This window comes from Chrysemys picta, chromosome 2 (assembly GCF_011386835.1).
Source record: "Chrysemys picta bellii isolate R12L10 chromosome 2, ASM1138683v2, whole genome shotgun sequence".
Lineage (NCBI taxonomy): Eukaryota > Metazoa > Chordata > Testudines > Emydidae > Chrysemys > Chrysemys picta.
This window is the reverse complement of record NC_088792.1, coordinates 86,566,869-86,589,906: the sequence shown is the minus strand read 5'-3', so window position 1 is coordinate 86,589,906 and position 23,038 is coordinate 86,566,869. Positions and strand designations below refer to the sequence as shown.

The 23,038-nt window shown below is 40.5% G+C and overlaps 1 protein-coding gene across 11 annotated transcripts in view; it reads left to right on the top strand.

Moving 5' to 3' along the window:
• MYRIP (myosin VIIA and Rab interacting protein) overlaps window positions 1–23,038 on the top strand; it is a 373,571-nt gene that overhangs the window by 116,732 nt on the left and 233,801 nt on the right. Inside the window, exon 1 of one of the 11 annotated variants that reach the window (XM_065587127.1) lies at window positions 11,841–12,275. The exons of the other annotated variants lie outside the window; for them this stretch is intronic. The gene's annotated coding sequence lies outside the window, so the exon portion shown is untranslated. Of the gene's footprint in view, window positions 1–11,840; window positions 12,276–23,038 lie in introns of those variants that run through there. 11 annotated transcript variants of the gene reach the window in all.

The following is a 23,038-nucleotide window of genomic DNA, read 5'->3' as shown; positions in this document are numbered from 1 at the left end:
CCTCCTGGGTTCGAGAACTGTTTTTCTCTATCGTGTTGTGAAGGAGGGTTGACAGCACCTGCTCAGATTTCTTTGTAGTCCCTTAAAGTCAGGTTTACAAAATACAGTCGGATGTATAATGATTCTACCCAAATTTCTAGTATGAGATTCATAGATTCTAGGACTGGAAGGGACCTCAAGAGGTCATCGAGTCCAGTCCCCTGCCCGCATGGCAGGACCAAATACTGTCTAGACCATCCCTGATAGACATTTATCTAACCTACTCTTAAATATCTCCAGAGATGGAGATTCCACAACCTTCCTAGGCAATTTATTCCAGTGTTTAACCACCCTGGCAGGAACTTTTTCCTAATGTCCAACCTAAACCTCCCTTGCTGCAGTTTAAGCCCATTGCTTCTTGTTCTATCCTTAGAGGCTAAGGTGAAGATGTAGCTGAATATATTTTGTAACATATATGGTTAAGTTATTAGAAAATAAAAAGCCATTTGGCAATGGATTATTTTTCTAATATCCGTTTACTTCAAGTAAATATGTCATTCTAAATTATCATCAATATGACTAGGGGGAAAAATGCAGCAGCAGCAACTGAATATGCTTTTTGTTTTCCCAGTGTTTATCCAACAATATTTTAGTTAATGAGAAATCAGAAGAAACTAGCTAGCTTGTAGGCACAATTCTAATTTGTTTAATGATGGAATTAATAAAATGCAGTGGGATCTCTATATAATAACATTATGCAGCCACATGTATGCCTAAAGGATTCATCATGATTAATATTTTTACACTGATCACCAAATAAAATAAGGATAATCGGCAGCTTTTCCAGCTTCTTGGTCCTTTTGCTATGTTCAAGAGCATACTCCTACTCTCATTGAAGTCTATGAAAGACTTGCCATTTGGCTTTTTTGCGAGCCAGACTGGGACTCAAATTTAATATCGGTTTGACATCTGACATGTCCCCTGTCTGGGAGCTGTGGTCCAATCCCAACTTGGTCTAAACTCATTCCACATCCTCATACATGCCAGTCAATTTCTGTATGAAATTTCTAGCTGTTTATCTATATTTAAGCACCTGAAAATAGAAACATCCCAAATTGGAGGCCACCTTAGACATTTTACCATAATGAATGCCCTAAGATCTGAGAGGAGTGAGAGAATCAAGTTTAGAATTCAGGAGTTCCTAATTCCCAGTTCCATACTCAAGTCCCATGCATAACGAAATGGAGGAAGAGAACTTTCCCTTGGTTTCTTGGCTCATAACAAATATACTAGAACGTTATATTTATGTAATGTTTATATATATTAACATTATATAAAATGTTTATATTATAAACATTTTAATGCAGTTCCCCCTGATAATAGGAACCATTAGTGTTTAATAAATTAAGCTTACTATTTGAATTCATTCTGTGTTCTAAATTTGTTTGAGAGATGTGGGACATTAAGAGGGACTCTATGCTATACAATTTATTAAAATGGAAAGAATTCCTAAAATCTAAATTACTACTTTGTTTGCTTTTTTTCATTTTTCTGTTGTCATTGTCCAAGATAAGAGTAACCACTTCCAGGTTTTTATGCACTAGCATAATTCTGCACTGTCTGGGTTAATATACACAATACAGAGCCATATTTACTTGTAAAAATCTGTTCCATTTAAATTAAAGAAGAAAATCAAATTGTTGTTGATCTTGGGTTTTGCAAAACCTTGGAACAAACTAAGTTCTGTAAAATTGCTTTGTTAGAGCTACATCCTTTAAAATTATTAAGTCTTTGTTTTGCAGTCTAAAAATAGAGATAGGTGCCCAAGATAATTTTGAGTTTGTATATTAAAAATAACTTCGACTCTTAAATTATTAATGTTGTCTTGCTATCAGGGATAGGCTTTGATAAACCTTTTCCAATAATTATTTTCTGTAATTACATTTGGTTCAGGTTCTTTGTTGTTAATGGAATTTCACTGAGCCTTGCACAACTATGCTTATCATTAATGGAAAAAAAAGATAATTCTCAGATTACTATGACATTAAGTAATTTCAGGAGGTTAACATAAATCTGAGATCGATATAGCAGTCCTAAGAGACAGAGAATTGATAACCCAATATTTGCTATCCGGCAGTTTTCCCCTTAATGGCTTGAAAGCACATCAGCAGCAGATAGAATGAATACATGGTTGAGAGACAAAATAAAATGGGAGTCAGGAATGGATGCAAAATCTTGGCCAAAAAAATAAGGGTTTAGATGATATTGAGTACAGTGGTTTTATAAAAGGTGGTGATTATTATCTTATTACCTTACATATTTCAATGGACGCTTGATGTATACACCTTTGTATGTGTAAATCTATGTGTGAGAGTCTGTGAAATATTGCCCTATCCTCCCAACAGCAGGTGTGTGCGAGAGCTACAAAGAAAGTGAACAAAATGCAAAATGTGCCAAAAAAAGTGCACTTTGCTCTTATCATGAGGAATGAAATGTGGAAAGAAACAGAAATGAACTGTGCATGTTTTGTTCACTGTAGGCAAAAATTATTTGACAATTAAGTGTTGTGCTACAGCTTGGGGGTGGGAGGAGGAGAGCACAGTGAATTTCTATGCATGGGCAATTTAAGATGAAGGTTGGGAATAGTCTGGAAAGCCCAAGATATTTTTTTGTACAGATCTGTTGGCCTTGCAATATTCTGTGTGCAGGGTGCAGAGTGTCTTTGAACTTGTTTGCTTATGGGTGTATATATATCTTCCAGTTGTCAAATACTGCGGTAAGTGTGATACTCTGTCCGTGAGCTTGCTGATGTCCTAGGCAAAGAATTGTAAGGTATCTACACCAACAGAGACATGTGCATTTGTGATCATGCCAGACTGAAAGGAGAAAAACAGCACAGTTAAACAACTATAGTCCATGCTGTTAGTTCCCTTCTGTTCTGGTCTTCATTCATGCCTTAAAATATACACTGTTTTGGATAGGGCCCCGATAATTGTTCACCACAGAGCATCCTCTGAACAGTGCCACGCAGTCACTTATGAAATGCTTAGATTATTATTCTGTAGGGGGAGGGGGACGCGGGATGCTTCACGCCACGCCCATTTCATTGACAGTTACTAGATTCTTGCTGCTGGATGCTAAGTAAGCCAGGCTGTTTCACTGAATATAAGGCCTGGTCTACACTATGAGTTTAGTTCGAATTCAGCAGCTTAAATCGAATTAACCCTGCACTTGTCCACACAACGAAACCATTTATTTTGGCATAAAGGGCTCTTAAAATAGATTTCTGTACTCCTCCCCAATGAGTGGAGTAGCGCCGAAATCGACATTGCCATTTCGAATTAGGGTTAGTCTGGCTGCAATTCAACAATATTGGCCTCCGGGAGCTATCCCATAGTGCACCATTGTGACCATTCTGATTGGCAATCTGAACTCAGATGCACTGGCCAGGTAGACAGGAAAAGCCCTGCAAACTTTTGAATTTAATTTCCTGTTTGCCCAGCATGGAGAGCACAGGTGACCACGCAGAGCTCATCAGCACAGGTAACCATGCAGTCCGAGAATCGAAAAAGAGCACCAGCATGGACCGTACGGGAGGTACTGGATCTGATCACTATATGGGGAGAGAATTCCGTGCTAGCAGAACTACGTTCCAAAAGACGAAATGCCAAAACATTTGAAAAAAATCTCCAAGGGCGTGATGAAGAGAGGCCACAATAGGGACTCACTACAATGCCACTTGACAGTTAAGGAGCTCAGACAAGCCTACCAGAAAACCAAAGAAGCAAATGGAAGGTCCTGGACAGAGCCGCAGACATGCCACTTCTACGCTGAGCTGCAAGCAATTCTAGGGGGGGCCGCCACCACTACCCCACCCCTGACTGTGGATTCCGAGGAGTGGGTAATCTCAGCAATGCCTGAGGATTCTGCGGACGGGGAAGATGAGGAGGAGGACGACGACGAGCTTGCGGAGAGCACACAGCACTCCGTTCTCCCCAACAGCCAGGATCTTTTTCTCAGCCTGATTGAAATACCCTCCCAAGACCATGACCCCATGGAAGGGACCTCAGGTGAGTTTACCTTTGAAAATATAAAACATGGTTTAAAAGCAAGCGTTTTTTAATGATTCGTTTGCCCTGAGGACTTGGGATGCATTCGCGGCCAGTACAGCTACTGGAAAAGTCTGTTAACTTGTCTGGGGATGGAGCGGAAATCCTCCAGGGACATCTCCATGAAGCTCTCCTGGAGGTACTCCAAAAGCCTTTGCAGAAGGTTTCTGGGCAGTGCAGCCTTATTCCGTCCTCCATGGTTGGACACTTGATCATGCCATGCTAGTAGCAAGTAATCTGGTATCATTGCATGACAAAGCCTGGCAGCGTATGGTCCCGGTGTTTGCTGGCATTCAAGCAACATCCGTTCTTTATCTCGCTGTGTTATCCTCAGGAGAGTGATATCATTCATGGTAACCTGGTTGAAATGCAGGAATTTTAATTAAGGGGACAGAGGTGGCCATTCCTACTGGGCTGTTTGCCTGTGGCTGAAAATAAATTCTTCCCTGCAGTTAGCCAAGTGGGGGGTGGGGGGATTGACGCTGAGCTTTTCGCGTTTGGCTAGCAGGGATCTTCCCTGATACCAGCCACGCGGTGGGGGTAGTGGTAAAGCGATCATCCCAGAGAATTGGATCGGGGGGGGGGGTTAGTTTGGTTTCTGCTGCTGCACGTTAACAGGAAAACCGCAGCACTCAATGGGCTTTGCTTGGTATGTGGGAAAGGAGGCACTGCTTGTAGGAAAGCTGCAGAAGCTGAAAGACAATGGCTTACCATGGCAGCATGCAAGCCGAATTCTGTTGCCCAGACCTGCGTCTGTGATCTCTAACACCAAAGCCGCAGGCACCCAATATTAAGATGCAAAATGTGACCTTGTACTGAAATCACATGTGCTATGTAATGTGAATAGTGTTGTTCACCGTGAAAGAGTATAAGCATTGTTCTGTAAAATGTATCTTTTTAAATACTTCTCTCCCTTTTTTCCCTCCCTACCTCCAGCAGCTGCAAATTTTTCAAGCCTCCCTCCGCCGTCCCAAAGCCTATCTCAGATAAGGCAGCAGAAAAAAAGGACGCGAGACGAAACGTTCTCTGAAATCATGGAATCGACCCGCAATGAAGGAGCTCATCTGAATGAGTGGAAGGACGTGGTATCAAAGTACAGGAAAGATGCCAGTGAACATGAGGACAGAAGGGACCAACGTGAGGAGAGGAGAGATGCTCCAGATGAGAGGTGACGGCAGGAAGATCAGAGGAGGCAGGATGCAATGCTGGGGCTGCTGCGTGAGCAAACGGACAGGAATGGCAGCAGGATCACAGAGTGCCACTGCAGCCCCTGTATAACCACCCTGCCTGCTCACCATGTTCCATAGCCTCCTCACCCAGACGTGTAAGAACGTTGGAAGGGGGGAGACTCCGTGCACCCTCCCACTCCACCCCAGTCGACAGCCCAACCAAAAGGCTGTCATTATTTTGAACTTTTTTAGTGGCTTTTTCCTTCCCTCCTATCCTACTCCCAAACCCCACCTGGGCTACCTTGTCAGTTCTATCCCTCTTTTTATAATCAATTAATAAAGAATGCATGATTTTTAAACGATAGTGACTTTATTTCCTTTGAAAGCAAGCTGTGATCGAAGGAGGAGGGTGGGTTACTTACAGAGAATGAGTCAATCAAGTGGGCGGGTTTTCATCAAGGAGAAACAAACAGAACTTTCACACCGTAGCCTAGCCAGTCATGAAACTGGTTTTCAAAGCTTCTCTGATGCGCAGCGCTTCCTGGTGTGCTCTTCTAATCGCCCTGGTGTCCGGCTGCATGTAATCAGCGGCCAGGCGATTTGCCTCAGCCTCCCACCATGCCATAAAGGTCTCCCCCTTACTCTCACAGAGATTGTGGAGCACACAGCAAGCAGCAATAACAATGGGAATATTGGTTTGGCTGAGGTCTGAGCGAGTCAGTAATGTGCGCCAGCGACCCTTCCAAATGTACATTCTACCACCATTCTGCACTTGCTCAGCCTGTGGTTGAACAGCTCCTGACTACTGTCCAGGCTGCCTGTGTATGGCTTCATGAGCCATGGCATTAAGGGGTAGGCTTGGTCCCCAAGGATAACTATAGGCATTCCAACATTCCCAACGGTTATTTTCTGGTCTGGGAAGTAAATCCCTTTCTGCAGCCGTTTAAACAGAGTAGTGTTCCTGAAGACGCGAGCGTCATGAACCCTTCTCAGTCAGCCCACGTTGATGTTGGTGAAACGTCCCTTATGATCCACCAGTGCTTGCAGCACCATTGAAAAGTACCCCTTGCGGTTTATGTACTGGCTGCCCTGGTGCTCCGGTGCCAAAATAGGGATATAATAGCATCTATCGCCCCATCACAGTTAGGGAATCCCATTGCAGCAAAGCCATCCACTATGACCTGCACATTTCCCAGAATCACTACCTTTCGTAGTAGCAGCTCAGTGATTGTTTTGGCTACTTGCATCACAGCAGCCCCCACAGTAGATTTGCCCACTCCAAATTGATTCCTGACTGACTGGTAGCTGTCTGGTGTTGCAAGCTTCCAGAGGGCTATTGCCACTCGCTTCTCAACTGTGAGGGCTGCTCTCATCTTGGTATTCTGGCGCTTCAGGGCAGGGGAAAGCAAGTCACAAAGTTCCATGAAAGTGTCCTTACGCATGCAAAAGTTTTGCAGCCACTGGGAATTGTCCCACACCTGCAACACTATGCGCTCCCACCAGTCTGTGCTTGTTTCCCGGGCCCAAAATCGGCATTCCACGGGTAGAACCCTGCCCCATTAACAGCATGATCTCCAATGTGCCGGAGCCCATGGTTTGAGAGAATTCTGTGTCCATGTCCTCATCACTCTCGTCGCCGCGCTGCAGTCGCAGCCTCCTCCTCGCCTGGTTTTGCAGGTTCTGGTTCAGCATAAACTGCTGTATAGTGCGCGAGCTGGTTACAATGTTCATTACTGCTGTCTTGAGCTGAGCGGGCTCCATGCTATGGTATGGCGTCTGCACAGTTCACTAAGGAAAAAAGGCGCGAAACGGTTGTCTGCTGTTGCTTTCATGGAGGGAGGCGTGAGGCTGTACCCAGAACCACCAGCGACAATGTTTTTTGCCCCATCAGGCATTGGGATCTCAACCCAGAATTCCAATGAGCGGAGGAGACTGCAGGAACTATGGGATAGCTACCCACAGTACAACGCTCCGGAAGTCGATGCTAGTCTTGGTACATGGACACATACCGCCAAATTAATGTGCTTAGTGTGGCCGCATGCACTCAACTTTATACAATCAGTTGCCCAAAATCGAATTCTGTAAATTCGGAGTAATCCCATAGTGTAGACATACCCTAAGAGATGAGTGGTCACTGGAGCAGAGGGAGCAAGTGCCCTGACTCAGGGAAGTCCCCCTAGTGAGGAAAGAACTGAAGCACATGTTTAATTTTCGAGAGCTAAATATATGATAAATTTGATGTAAAGCATGTGTCCTTCAGTACTTTCCTGGATGTTGGACCTCGAGATGTCTCAGTTTTCAAAATGCTGGTAAATTTCACACTCTAATTTAGGAACTTGTAGGCTGCTGCGAAACTGAGAAGAATCTTGTCATTTTTATGTTGTTCCTGCTGCCTTGCAAAGCTACGGCCAGCATCAGAAGTATCCAAGGGAGAGGACCAAAATAACCAGTAGGGAGGATTAGAAAAGAAGAAACCTCCTACTCCCCTTTCACAACAGACAAATGGGGGACAGCAGGCCTCTAATTTATCAAGCACATGCTGTCTGGAACCTGATATAAAAGGTGGATCCCCTCCTGTGATCTAGGGACAGCAGCCTTCTAGGAATTGCAAAGTCCTTGGCCTCAAAGAAAATCTGCACAACACTTTCAAAAGACAAGCCACCTGGCAGCTTAAATTTCATTACTCTGCTAAATACTAGAAATCATGGACTCAACAGAGACACAGGATTTGTGGCTTATTACAACAATCTGTAACCCGCTCACCCCCTCTTTTTGTCTTATGACTGCAGAGGTGTTAACGGGCCGCTCTGCCTTGAATGGTCCCTTTCAATTTGTGCTAAGTACTTATTCTAAACAATTTGTTCCATCTTGCATTTTGATGTGATGCTGGAAATATCTTTCCCAGACCAGAAGAAGAGCTGGAAAGCTTGTCTGTCTCACCAACAGTAAAAGATTTATCTCACCCACCATCCCTCTCTAATATCCTGGGACAGACATGGCTACAACTACATAGACAAAAGTTAAAACAAACGTTTTTCATTAAGGAAAAAATTACTATCGGTGACAGTATCCAAGATGTTTTTAGAATATACCCAGACTTTAAAATCCTTACAAACTTTGATTGCTTTCTCTACTACTATTAACTTTATTGATTATGTCCCCTCTATTGTACTTGGGAACGTAAACAAATACTTTAATAGAGAGGCAGTGTGGTCCAGTAGCTAGGGCGTTGGACTGGGACTCAAGTGACCTAGATTCCATCCCTGGCTCTGCTGTTGACATGCTATGTGTCCCTGGGCAAATCCCTTCACCTCTGTGCCTCTATTTTCCCTCTCACTATTTGCCTGTCTAGAGCACCCATTTTATAACTTTCAGAGTGGTAGCCATGTTAGTCTGTATCAGCAAAAAGAACAAGGAGTACTTGTGGCACCTTAGAAACTAACATTTATTTGAGCATAAGCTTTCGTCGGCTGAAACCCACTTCATCGGATGCATGCAGTGGAAAATACAGTAGGAAGATATATATTCACAGAGAACATGAAAAAAAATGGGTGTTGCCATACCAACTATAACGAGAGTAAACAATTAAGGTAGGCTATTATCATCAGGAGGGAAAAAAAAATGTTTGTACTGATAATCAGGTCAACTGTTGGAAATAGGCCATCCTGATAATAGATATATGTCCAAATCTTACAGATAGATAAAGAGGACCACTGGAAAATTGTTCTGTCTTAAATTGGGGAAAGTGGGAAAGAGGGAGGCAATTGTGTGAATTAAAAACAGAGAACAAAGATTGTGTTGCTTGTATTTTAAATATCTTCACTTTCTCTGAGTCATCACAAATATTACTTAAACATATAATTTTTATATTGGATAGCACTTCAGGCAATATTGTGATTCGACCATTTTGTAAAGCAAGTGCAGTGTTACTTATAAGAAGCAATTCTATTCTCTCAGGTACATGCATATTTCAGCTCTGTGTTTTTTATATTTTTGATTTACCCATGAGACTGTAATAGTAGCTAGGCAGTTTTTAAAAATGCATATTATGTACCTAATAGGCCAGTACTGTAGAATATATATAATTACATTTCCATTTTGAGCGCATGCTATTTAATATATTTGGCATAACTGTGTACTTTGGGCATGTTGCTGTAGTAGAAAGCAATATGGATTAATGATGGCAAAGGGAAATCTTAAGGTTGTAGTTCTCCTTAAAGATTCCACTCATAGTATTTCATTCAGATCAGTTGGTTTTACGTTTTCTGGGACAAGTTTATCAACTTATCTTTTTTCTGTACGTTATCACTGTAATTCTGTGAGTAGGATGCCTAGGAAACATTCTGTTTCTATTATTCAAATTGAAATGAGATAAAGTTAAGGCTTGTCTACACTACAGAGTGTGGGCTGGTATAGCTATGTTGACAAAGCCCCCTAGTGGAGATGCATGTAAGCTGGCAGAAGGAGTTCTGCCAACATTGCTGTACCACCTCCCAGAAGAACATTAGGTATGCTAAGGCCATGTCCACACTACAGGGGCTATACCGGCATAACTATGGTTCTGTAGCTATGCTGGCATAACCCTGTAGTGTAGATGCAGCCTACACTAATGGAAGAAGTTTTTCTACAGTGTAGGAACACCATCTTCCTGAGTGGTGATAGCCAGGTCGACAGAAGCATTCTTATGTTAACCTTGCTGCATCTACGCTAGGGGTTGGGTTGGAATAGCTATGTTGCTCAGTAGTGTGGATTTTAAGTGTAGACTTGGTTTAACAAAAGCACTCTTTTGTTGATATAGTTGCATTTACACAGGAGGTTTTGCTGGCTAGTGGGCAGTGACTTTTTTCCACACTCCTACCCAGCATAGCTATCCCAGCTAAATTTTGTTGTACCAGCCAAGCCTTAGTTTCTGAAATTCGTGTTAGATGATTGATTTGCAGAGTCATACAGAGAAATCTTGACTTTGTTCTTTCTTTTAGTACAACATGAACCACTACATATGTTCTTTAGGCTTTATGTTGATTGTCACTTAAGTATTATGTCTTTCATTCCATGTATCTTTCCAAGACTATTAAGAACAGTAAAGTGCAATGACAAAGCCATCTTCTGATTGCAGAATATGTTGTTCAAACTAAAAAGATGTAGGGGTTTGATTATAATCTGAAATATATTGGAGTGCATCATCAGGTTTCCTAAAAACGCCTTAATTTTTTCAATAAGAGTAGGAAATTTTTCAAAATACATTGCAATGTACAATTGCTTATTTCAAATTTAGAACTGCACTATGGCCTTTGGTGCAGTGACATTTTGCTTTTAAAAAGCTTCTTCTAGAACAAAGGAAAACAATCAAGCTGGCAAAACGTTCAATAGCAATTCAAACTGAATAGATGAGTGGCAAATAATTAATAGTTTTGGTGAGATACATAGTAAGTTGGATGTTAAAAACCTGATGAAACAATAAACCAAGCAAATTATCTCCTTTTTGGCCAGTATCAGTAAGTTTTATTCAAATAATTGGATGAGCAACACAAAATAAATCTAATAAATGCAGGCATATTTAAGAAACATTCTCAATTAACTTTGTGTGTTTACAAGATTTTTTTATGGGAAGATCAAGGACAAGTATATTGTGGAATCAAAAAATGAACCGCATATAGGGATTAAGAAGCACATGATAGGCATTAATAGTAAGAATGCAGGTTCTCTGCTGGGCAACCTGCAACCAAACTAGGTCATACCACAAATGCTAGGGAAGTTAAACTATTCACCGTGCAGGAGATGGAAGATTTATATGAGAATTTCAAGATGTTTGATATGCATGTATCACAGAAAGGCATCACATGCTGTTTTTAGGATTAGTTAATATTTATATGCATGCACAATATACTCAGAACAATAACAACACTGCAATGCTAAGTGATGTGGCGTGGGGGTGGGGGGCTGACTGCTCCAGCCTAAACTGGGACAGCAGTGGAGATCTCTGCCCTGGCTGGAACTCCGAGGCCGGAGCCTCTTCTCCCATAGCCCCACCTGTCCCACTTGCTGCACTCTCCCCCCGCGTGGTGCAGCCCTGAGACCAGAAAAGCTCGGTGCCCCTGCCGTGGCCACAGCATGGAGCCAGAGTTCCTCCAGCCGCAGGCTGTGACGGGGCGAGATTTTTCAGGGTCTGCCAATCATGCCCCCGCCGGTGTGAGGTTTGGGCAGGCTTAGCCTCCCCTTGCCTCCATTACATGCTGCCCATGAGCATAAAGTATTGCAAAGGCATTACAAAAAGGAGCTCTAATACCAAACCAATCAAGGGGAAAAACAACATTTCTGTGCAAACAGAATGTGATGGAGGCACAGTCAGCCACCAAAGACCCAGGAGCCAAAGCCTATAATGTTTTATTTTAAATATGCATTATTTATGTGTGTGTTTGGGTATCTTGCAGGTTACTTTTGACTGTCATGGAGCTTAATAAGGTTCTGCTGTTTTAAAGTTCTGTCACAGTGTGAGCTGGCCCTTTAAGGGAGGACTGGTTCTGCCTCCCCTGTGACTAATTTACCTCTCAGTCCATGGGTTACATGACAGGGGCATGTATGTGAATAGATCCCAGGCTGTCTGCAGAAGATAAGGGCAGTCTGAGTTCAGTCAGGAGAAATGCCCAGAGGAGTAGGAGGGCTGTGTGAGCTTTCCTCATGGAGAGAGAATATCTCTCTTGTTCCCAGGTAGAGGGTCTGGGGAGAGCAAGCCTGCAGGCTTTACAGTGCAAAACCTCATTGGGGCAAGTCTAAGAATTGTGCAACAGCAGGAGGCTAGGTGGAAGATTTGTGGTGTTTTGAACTGTTATGTTAATAAACTAGACTATGAGAAGGGGTGAGTTATTTTGAAGAAGGGAAATAGAGGCAGTGGCTGGGCGTGATGCTGGACTGGGTATGCTCCGACTGCAGGGCCTCTTTTTTTAGCCGCTAGTGCCCTCTCCACCAGCTGCGTTCTGTGACCCCAACTGTATCCGGCCTGAAAGATCTACCTGCCATTGTAAGTCAGCAGCAAACATTCTGCATCTTTAGAAAAGATTCTAGCACTTGAGTTTAGGGTGGATCAGCAGAGAATTCCTGTGCAAGGTCATAGAAACAGCCTCTCTTCTGTATCTTCAGAAGAATAAACTCTCTTTATGAACTCAGCAGCTCTTCTGATAGAAATATACAGGTTACTGCAATTTTAATGATCCTTCAATGCTAGAGGTTTATTTCTCTGCAGAATTTATCTTCATTGTGTAGACATCCTATTAGTTCTTCACTGATTAATGTTAAAACTCCAAGTCTTCTTTCTCTGTTTAGGAGCTCTGAATAGCCAGATGGCAGACAATGTACGTTATTAAAACTAAGTTTTCAGTGAGAAATGATAATGACATTGTGAAGTTATTTCATGATGTAACATACAAATGTATGAGAAAGGTAGCTAATACAAACTATATAATATATTTCTATTTGTTAAATGTTGGGGAGAATGCATTGCTAGAAATTATTTTGCTCTGCAAGTGGTAGCAATAAAGCAAGCTCTCTCCACTTTTTTCTATAAATTATCTCAACTGAAATAGTCTTGAAGTTCACAAGATCTATTTATATAATGGAATTTGAGGGAAGCAGGAATACTATACCCCAGCTTCTAAATATTATACCTGGATAAATGGAGAGCTTTAGGTTTTAGTGCAATTAATCCTCCAATTAGTTTGAGCTACTTGTATAGCTCAAGCAACAGCTGTATCTATGTACTTTGTATAGTGTGTAGCTGTTGTTTTACCTAATTGCTACACAAATATGAGTTCCAGTTTTATGCAACTATGTGCTCATATGTTAATGGTGTGACCATGTTTCTTTGTTTAAGCACTGTGAGGCCATATAGTACAGATGTGAAAAGTACAGTGTAAAGGTTAAAACAGTGAAATTAGCAAAAGTTGTTGTGCAAATTGGTTTGTCTAGGTATTATGCATAATACATGCAAATCTTTCCATGTGAGAGAGAGTTGCTGTAGTAATCAGGCACTGGCTTTTAAAGATAGTGAGAGATGCTTGCATGCTTATTTTTGCAGTCAGACTTCTGTTGTGTCCTGGTCTAATACTGTGCTCTTTTAGAATACGTAGAGACATCATATTTTCAATGATATTGCACATTCTTCTAGAGCTGAAACATTTTCTTTATGTAAAAACAATATTGGCTGATTGAGCCTAGAAATTCTGCTATTTAAACAATATTTTCCTGTACTTATTTGCATTTTTAATAAATGAAATGCTTTTCTTTTAAAAACTAATTTTCATTTTGATTTTGAGCCATATATCTGCATGGGCAAAATCCATTACTCTGTAACTGATGGAAAATTAATGGGATAATTAACTTCTTACATGGCTTACCCTTGCAGTTGGATACAAATACATTGATTATACTTGGCTTTCCTTCTGGACTCTCATCCTGGCAGACCAACTGCAGCATCAATGTTATACCACTGAGTTTGAAGTGCTTTGGGGTATAGAGTCAGTGCACAGTGAAATTAACTAGACACTGTAATCCTAATCAATTTCACTGTGAAACGGCTGCAAGTATGTATGGATACAGTTGATGGGCTTGGTTGTTCACCAATAATGTGCCATCTGGTAAAGATCATAATTCACACACTTAGTATTACCAATCCTAAATGTTCAAAAATCATGATCGTGCCCCTCCCCTGCCCAAATTATGCTATTACAAAAAAAATAATTCTATTTGCCTTCTGGTTTTGAGCCATTTTCAATTTTTTTCTCTATGGCCATAAGAGCTACAAACTTTTTTTTTTAGCGAAATCTGAGCATCTCATATAATCACTTGCATCCAGGAGCTGGGGCTTTAAGCAAAGTGTCGAATATTGCAAAACTCTCAAAAAATTGAGAGAGTTGGCAACATTGTAAAAACTAGTTTGAAATGCTTATGCAGATTTGGAAGTCAAGAATAAGTGCCAAATGTGCCATACATGTAGGGTATTCATAGTTTAACCTGGATTAGATGTGAACATAAGTGAAATTCAGCCGTTTTGATTGAGTTTTCCTTTGAGATTTTGGGATGAATTGAAACCTAGAAATCAATGCAAAATTTGAAGTGGTGCTAGCCCACTTGGATCAAAACCAAAGTAGTATTTGCAAAACCCATAGAAAGTTAAGACAGTAGGTTTTACACTGTTCTCATTATTAATTATTCCGTCCAGGTTCTGTAATTCCCAGAGAGATCTTAGTTTATCCTACTGAGTATTTGTAAAATTAATTACACCTTTCTGTTTTGACCCTCTTTCTCAGAGTTCAGTTCAATGAAGCAATCATACGCAATTATGGATATATATATGCCACAAAGTAACAGGAAAAGCACTTTATTGAAAACTGCTTACACCAGATATTTTACCTCTACTCAGTGCAAAAGACACCTGTTTTGATTTGCACTGTGTACTTTGCTCCATTCATTCATCTTTGGATGGAATTGGTGAGGTATAAAGAAGCAGTTCAAAAGCTATGTGTATTCTAATTTATTGTGCAGAGATATTTTATATCTAATTAGAAGAAATGATAGCGAATAGTCCATTATTTTGTGTTCTATAAAGTGCCTTACTATTATCACAGTGATTCCTACTTCTTTCTTCACTAACTCCATCTGTCATGTTCTGTCTGTATATCACCAGTTCATGCAGTTTCAATATATGTGCAGTCAGGATGTTGATTTCAACCACCTTAACCACACTGTGTTGTTAATTGTTGTTGTTTATTGGTATTGCAGAAACATTTGGTTGCTCTGATCACGGCCCCATTATTCTGGGCTCTGTACAAACACACACAAAATGATCCCTCCCCTAAAGAAATTACAGTCGAAACACTGATCAAGTATTGAAGAGGTTTTTTTATAATTTATTTAGTAGCTCAAATACTGCAGCCCTTCCTGAAGCAATGAAGTTGGTGAGCATTTTGCTTGAGTAAGAACTGTGTAAAAACTGCATAAGGGCTTCAAGATATGGTTGGTCAGTTATTTATGATTATTTATTTTATTACATGTATTTATAAGGGGCTTGCATCATAGCATATAGAAACCAATTAATATACCACCAGCCATTACCCTGGCAGTCTGTTACACTTTTCTTTTTCAAGGAACACCAGTTTCTATAGCGGAGTTTGGTGCTTCCTAGGTAGCTTTGTCCATCTCATTAGCCATAAACTGATTTCAGCTTGGTTCAAAGCCATCGTGTTTACATTGTCTTTTTTTAATTAGAGTTCTCTCACATATTCTCTTGTACATCTACATTTTAGAGTAACCTTCTGAATTAAATTGCTTCAGAATAATCGAGTTTGTGTGATCTACTAAGGATATGCTTTCATCCTGTGATCAGAGGTTGATCAAATGAGTGACTCACTGGGATGCATAGTTCAAGAGAGCATGTGATATCCTTAAAGTACATAAAAACAGGACAGAGGCTAATTTCATTGTTGGCATAGTAGATGAGCTGAGGTAATGAAGTCTGGTTATGGCAAGATTTGTTGAGCTGTAAAATAGTTTGTAAAATACTTTCTTACAGAGTCTTTATGTGGCAAATAGTTGTACATTAATGTTCAGTAATTTTGAATTGTTTAAGAAAATATTTTATTTGAACTTGAGGCAAACCTATCTGTCAAGCTGTGTGGAGTGGCTCACAACCGGGGGTGCCAGCCTCAGGGCAGACTGTTCAGAAGCAAGGCACAAACCCCAAACTGGATGTGTACTTAGATTTCTCCAATCAAGTATCAAATGTGAACTCCTCAAGCACTATAACAGCCTTAGCATGGAGTCACAGACAGTCCCTTTAGGCAAGCTTGACGTTGTGATAGATGGTCCCTTATACACAAAAAACCAGAACAATATTCAGGTTACACTCAGTCTCAAATGACCAATTAGTTACCCCAAGTGAATTGCAGTATAGACTACACACTAAAAACAATGTTTGTAGCCAATCCTATAATAAACTAACTAAAGATTTATTAACTAAGAAAAAGAAATGAGAGCTATTTACAAGGTTAAAGCAGATAAACATACATGCACAAATGAGTTACAGTCTTAGATTCCAATTGATAACAGAAGTTGCTGTGATATGCAAGCTTTCCATGTTCTTTACAGTGAATCCTAACTAAGCAGCTTGGGGATCCCTTTCTTATGCTTAGAAATCTTGCCCTCTCTAAATTCCAAGCACCATAGTGATTCAGTTCCTTCTGGTCAGGGATTTTTATTCCATTCCCCCAGAGTTCAAATGGATAGGACAAGTGTTTCATGGATGTGGGGTGTGAGCAGTCAACCAAGTCTTAGTCCTTTGATGTTTCACAATGGCTCATTTGGGTTCACTGCGCCTCTTTGTGTGCAAAACCAGCACTTTACATTAATTAATGCTTCTTTCCTGTTTGGTGAGTTACACAGTTACAGAGGCTTGCAATGCAAACACTCAATATAACTTAATACCATGGGATACAGATGTTATAAGTGAGATCAATACATTCGGCATCCTAGAAGCATTTCATCAATGTACACAGTCTTATAAAATTAACATCTGTATTAACAATACTAACACAAGTGAGCCCGACTGGTTTCTAGATATGCCTTTGTCAGTGTTCAGTGATAATTAGGGGCTGTGGCATGAGCTCACACCTGGTCTGACAGGGTCACACTATCATCACTTGTTCACACTTGTCAGTCTTAAAATCAATGGGCTTGGTGCTAATCTTATTTACACCTGGGTAAATCAAAAGTAATGCCACTGACGTCAGAGGGATTAGATTGGTGTAGGAATGGAATCGGTACCACATTGTATTAATCACATTTTATTTAATGTCTTGACAGAAAATACATTTCTCCTTTCCATTGAAAACTTTCTTATCTCTGGGTTACAAGACTTTATTTTTATGGGGAAAAAAAATCATATGCAGTAAAGATTCTGGACTGCAGGCATGATTATAATTATTTTTATGCAAGTGTAATTGCAAGCAGAATATACTCCCCTATATAGACTTAATTCATTACACGTCATATGACATAAATTGCAGAAGTTCCTCATATTTTCTTTTAAGTAGAAAAAAAGTTCTACTCTAGCTGACAATCTGAGAATTGATAGGAGAAAATGGGTGTGACAGGAATTTCCCTAAAGAGGCTAAATGGTTCCAACTGTCTCGTGAAGGAAATGCAGGCGAAAAAGAAACGTTTAGTCTTCAAACAAGCTACTAAAGGAATTTTGACAGCAATGTCCCTCTTATTCCCCTGGGTTTGACAAAGTCCTTAGTCTGCTAAGGAGGCTACCGGGCATCAGGTTGGGTAGGGAAATCTCGCATGGCAACATCCTTTAAAGGTCTGTCCCAAGCTGTTTTATCTAAGTTTGAATATACCCAAGGTATACTGGGGTGGAATTGTATTCCTTCTGCTGTGTGTGGTTTTACCAAGGGGCTGAAATAAGACAGCCCATGCTGTATTTTCTTCCTCCATATTTATACATTTACGACATTTGGTGAAAGAAGGGAGGGATCCTCTGTGTCCATTCTTCACAGAGGGCTAGTCTTCACTACGGCGCTAAATTGGTGCCGCTCAATGAGAGGCGGAAGCTATGTTGACGGGAGAGCATCTTCCGCTGACATAGCGTGGAGTAGACACTGCGTTAAGTCGATGCAAGCTATGTGGCTCAGCGAGGTGGTTTTTTTTACACCCTTGAGTGACGTAACTTACATTAAGCTAAGTGGTAGTGTAGACAAGGCCTAAGTGTGCAAGCTTGTATAGATGTTATTCTGCATGTCTATTGGTATGACAGCCACATATTTCCATCATCTACATCCTTACAGTAAATACTTGGAATAAATATAGTACACACCAAATCATCTATATCTAGGTTGCAAGGGAAGGAGAAGTGGACTTTTAAGTACTATGTTTCAGTGTACATTCCTTAAAAGTGAGCAGGAATGCCTCATATTAATAAAAAGAAGAACAGGAGGACTTGTGGCACCTTAGAGACTAACAAATTTATTAGAGCATAAGCTTTCGTGGACTACAGTCCACTTCTTCGGATGCATATAGAATGGAACATATATTGAGGAGATATATATACACACATACAGAGAGCATAAACAGGTGGGAGTTGTCTTACCACCTCTGAAAGGCCAATTAATTAAGAGAAAAAAAACTTTTGAAGTGATAATCAAGCTAGCCCAGTACAGACAGTTAGATAACAAGTGTGAGAATACTTACAAGGGGAGATAGATTCAATGTTTGTAATGGCTCAGCCATTCCCAGTCCTTATTCAAACCGGAGTTGATTGTGTCTAGTTTGCATATCAATTCTAGCTCAGCAGTTTCTCGTTGGAGTCTGTTTTTGAAGTTTTTCTGTTGTAATATAGCCACCCGCAGGTCTGTCACTGAATGACCAGACAGGTTAAAGTGTTCTCCCACTGGTTTTTGAGTATTTTGATTCCTGATGTCAGATTTGTGTCCATTAATTATGTATACTGTACATCTTCAATTACTTTAGATTCCTAGCATCTGTTCTTATCAAGTCAAATACTTGTGTGGCTGTGTTACTAGGGGAAGCATCGTATCCAATTATGATCTTAATTTCATGTGTTTTAACGTTCCTTGTCCCTGAACACATGGGTGGGGTTTTTTTTAGTTCAAATGGAAGTGAAAAATGATAATCTTTCAATTACTTAGCAAATTTAATTTATTCTGTTTTGCTTCACTATGAGTTTATCCTTTCCTTTTTAATGCATCTATTATGTACTGTAGTTACTAGGGTCCCAGATAATATAGTGTCTTGAAATTCCTAAAAATTTGAAAGACAAATATTTCTACCTTATCTATCACCATCATATCTTGTCAAAGGCAGGCTTCTATTTCGAGACCTTTTCTCACTGTTTAGTTAACTTTCTCTAGATACAAGCACTATTGCTTTTTATTTACAGTATGTGAATGTGTGTTAGAACATCTGGCATTTTTGTTTCATGGTGCAATAGAGCTTCAAGATATTGCTTGTTACGGGGCTGGTTAGTTTGTGGGGATTCTTAATGGGCTATGGACTATCACCTCTAGATGGTTGGTTCAAATGCAGCTCAGGCTGGTAGCTGATTGGAAATTGTTATCTAATGGTTAAAATCTTTTTCAACAAAAAGAATCTTGCTTGTTCAGCCACATCATGTAGTATCCATTCTAACTCTCTACACCAGTCTCGCAATGCAAAATGTTATGCCTTATTTCTAACGAACACACTTATAAAGGTCAGGGCCACAAGACCATTCTTGTTCCCATAGCAGAACATACAAGATAGTTCCAATTTTATATTTGGAAAATGTAAATTTTATATACTGTAAGGGTCAGATCTTCCAAAATGCTTAGCACCAACATTCCCAATGGTCTTAATGGGAGGTACTGAGTGCTGAAATCTTATTTGAAAATCTTATGCTAAATGGAATATAGCCCAACAATGTAGATGTAGCTTAAATATTGTTCCAATTTTGTACTAGAGCCCAGTGCTGAATCCCTCATGGGATGGACGTACTTTTTGTTACTCTGTAGAGCCATCTTTAACAGTGGGTTAATGCTGACACTTTTGGGGTAAGTGTTCTGCTGCCCTAGGCCAGATGGAAGGATAATACGCCCACTTTTGTAAAGCATTTTGAGGGCCATAAGTAAACAGTGCAAGATATGTGTAAAGTATTTATTAATATTTAATATGTCCCACTTTACCCCCTATTGTAATGTTTGAAATAAAGCTGAGATAAACTCCAGAATATTGCTTGCTAGTGGAGCTTTACGTCTTCCCATCAGGGTAATATAGATGAGGTGTTTGGCAGAGATTTGTCTTGTAACCAAAAGGAACATTATGAATTAATAATTGGGAACGGTCATTCTCATCATGTTAATTTTCTGGAATTATAGATGAAAAGTGTCTAAGCATGTCATACTAATTATTGTAATTTATCAGACTGCTTCTGTGTAGAAGTACATAGCTTAACTTACACCAAGAAAGGGTATTCTCAGAACAGTTATGGCGAAAGAGAAATATATTCATGGAAAAAATACATGGAAATTTTTTTTTGAGAAAAATTAATTTGTTACCCTTACAGCTATAAATGTTCCATTCATCTATTAGATATTTATTGGCCTCTATCTCCATAATATTTGAGTGTCTCACAGTCTTTGAAGTATTTGGCCTCATAACACCCCTGTGAGATAGGAAGGTGCTATTATCCCTATTTTATGGGGAGAGAGTTGAAGCACAGAGAGACTAAATGACTTTCCCAAGGTCACACAGCAAGTTTGTGGTGGAACAGGGAATGGAACCTCAGTCTCTTAAGTCCCAGATTAGAACAATGATGACTGGATCGTCGCCTTCAAATCATGTACTACTATCTACCCTCCTATTGTAATACAAATGTGGTGGTGGTATTTGTTTTTTACCTAAATGAATAGCACATCACATGGTTCTGAAGCTTTGTTTTCTAGTTAGATGCCTCTAGGGCCCATTAATGTAATGCATGGTCTCTTGCTAATTATTCTATATTTCATGCTAGGCCTGGGATTGTAAATGGATACAAGGCTTTGATCAGAAAAGTAGATAAAGTCAAAGGCCTGATTTTGGTGCAAAGCTTTTTCTGGAAGTTATAATAAAATTATGCTATGTGGGTGTTAAGCCATAGGAATCCTTAAGGCTTGGCATCTGCACAGCCAATTTGCTGGTGTATTGCACTCAGGATTTTTGAGTAGTTCTAGAGAACTGTGCTCAGGTGTATTTGTAATAAAGAAGCCAAGAACCAAAGGAGTTGATCTATGCTCATTGCTCCGCATGTTGCATTCCTCTTCCTTTCTAAATTTTGAGGCTTAAGCTATGTTTTAGATATTATTGAACCAATGAACCGTGAGACATGTTTGTCATATATATACTGTAGTGAAAGTCTCTGACATAGGTTGAAATAGCAAATCTCCTATTGCAGCATATAGCAGCGCATTCTATGTAGTGAAATATTAAATTCTTGCGTAGAACACCAACTCTGAATCAGCATTAAGCCACTGCTACTAAATTATTTACTGTATTTTATTGGGTGTAAGAGGACATTATAGGAAAACATGCCATGTATACTTTAATAATTAACTTCTTAAAAAAATCTATGAAATGAGTCAGCCTGTACTTCATTTGCCGTAATTTAGGATTTGCAGTGGTGGTGCAGCAATGTTGGTTCGAAGATATTCAAGAGACAAGATGGGTGAGGTAAGAAGAAGCTCTGTGTAAGCTCAAAAGCTTCTCTTCCATCAACAGAAGTTGATCTAATAAAAGATATTACCCCACCCACCTTGTGTCTATAATTTAGGATCTCATTGTTTACTTCTAATTCGGCTATATACCGTGTAGAAATTATATACAGTAGAAATTAACATAATTTATCCTCATAAACTTGTGAGAAATGCAAGGGCCAGTTTACTAACACTATTCTAAATTGTAATGGGCAGTTTATTGCAATGATGGTAAAACTACTACTAATGTATTTATCACAAGGTTTCAGGAGCAATAATAGTCAGGCTCTGTGACATATGTAATTACCTATTTGAATGGTGGGCTTATGGGTGTCCTGCTGTTCAATGAGGTTGAACTGACTAGCAGGTTGTTCAGTGCATTCAATTTGGTTTCTTTGCTATGTAGAGACTGTAGTACACAGTTTCATGATAAGTACAAACAAACTAAATCACAAACACAATGATTTAGTGCTCTCTGTACATGTAAACATCTTCATCAAAATGGTGAATACCTTTTCTTATCTTGCATTCTTTAGATTTGATCACTTTTCTGAGATTACTGAATATTTATCCCAAACTTCCAGCAGTTATTGACACAAATGTTAATCACAAAGTGTGGCTACATGGTCTTTACTTTTATGTCTTATTGATCCAGACACAGAGATGGAACAGGAAAATTAAGGAATGTGCGTGACGGGAGCTGGATAGTCTAGGCATATCAACACATTAAGCTGCTCTTTCCTCTCTAAATGGCCTTGAAAAAGGCTAGTTGAGTGTTTGTGATAGGCAGAAGTGCGCAAGGAAGTTCTAGGCCAATATAACTAAGGCTACGATTTTGTCACAGTTATTTTTAGTAAAAGTCAGGGACGGGTCACTGGCGTTAAACAAAAATTCACAGAAGCCGTGACCCATCCCTGACTTTTACTAAAAATATCCCTGACAAAATGGGGAGGGAGGAGGGTCCAGCACCTTGCTGCCCTCCCTCCCCCGCCCCCCCCCCCCCGCAGTGGCTGGGAGCTACAGGGACCCCATTGGCCACTGACTGGGAGCTGCAAGGGATCCTCCACCACCCTGCTCGGCTGGGAGCTGCAGGAGGCCCCCTCACCGGCAGCGGTGGGCTGGGGAGCTGTGGGGAGCCCCATCCAGCAGCGGTGGTTGGGCAGCTCCAGGGTTCCTCTGCTGCAAGCGGCAGCGGCTGGGGAGCTGTAGGATGGCCCCCTGCCAGCGGCGGTGGCTGGGGTGCTGTGGGGTTCCCCCCTGCCAGCAGCGGTAGATGGGGAGCTGCTGGGTTCCTCTGCTGCTGCCCACGGTGGCTGGTCAGCTGTGGGGGCCCCTAATGTCACGGAGGCCTCTGGAAGTCACAGATTCCGTGACTTCCACTACCTCCGTGACATAATCGTAGCCTTAGATATAATCTATGTGAGGGTGGAGGGTATATGCCATTGTGTATTGCTATGATGAGGCTTTCCTTTGCAAATCTTGTTTCCTTTGTAAAGGGTGGTCA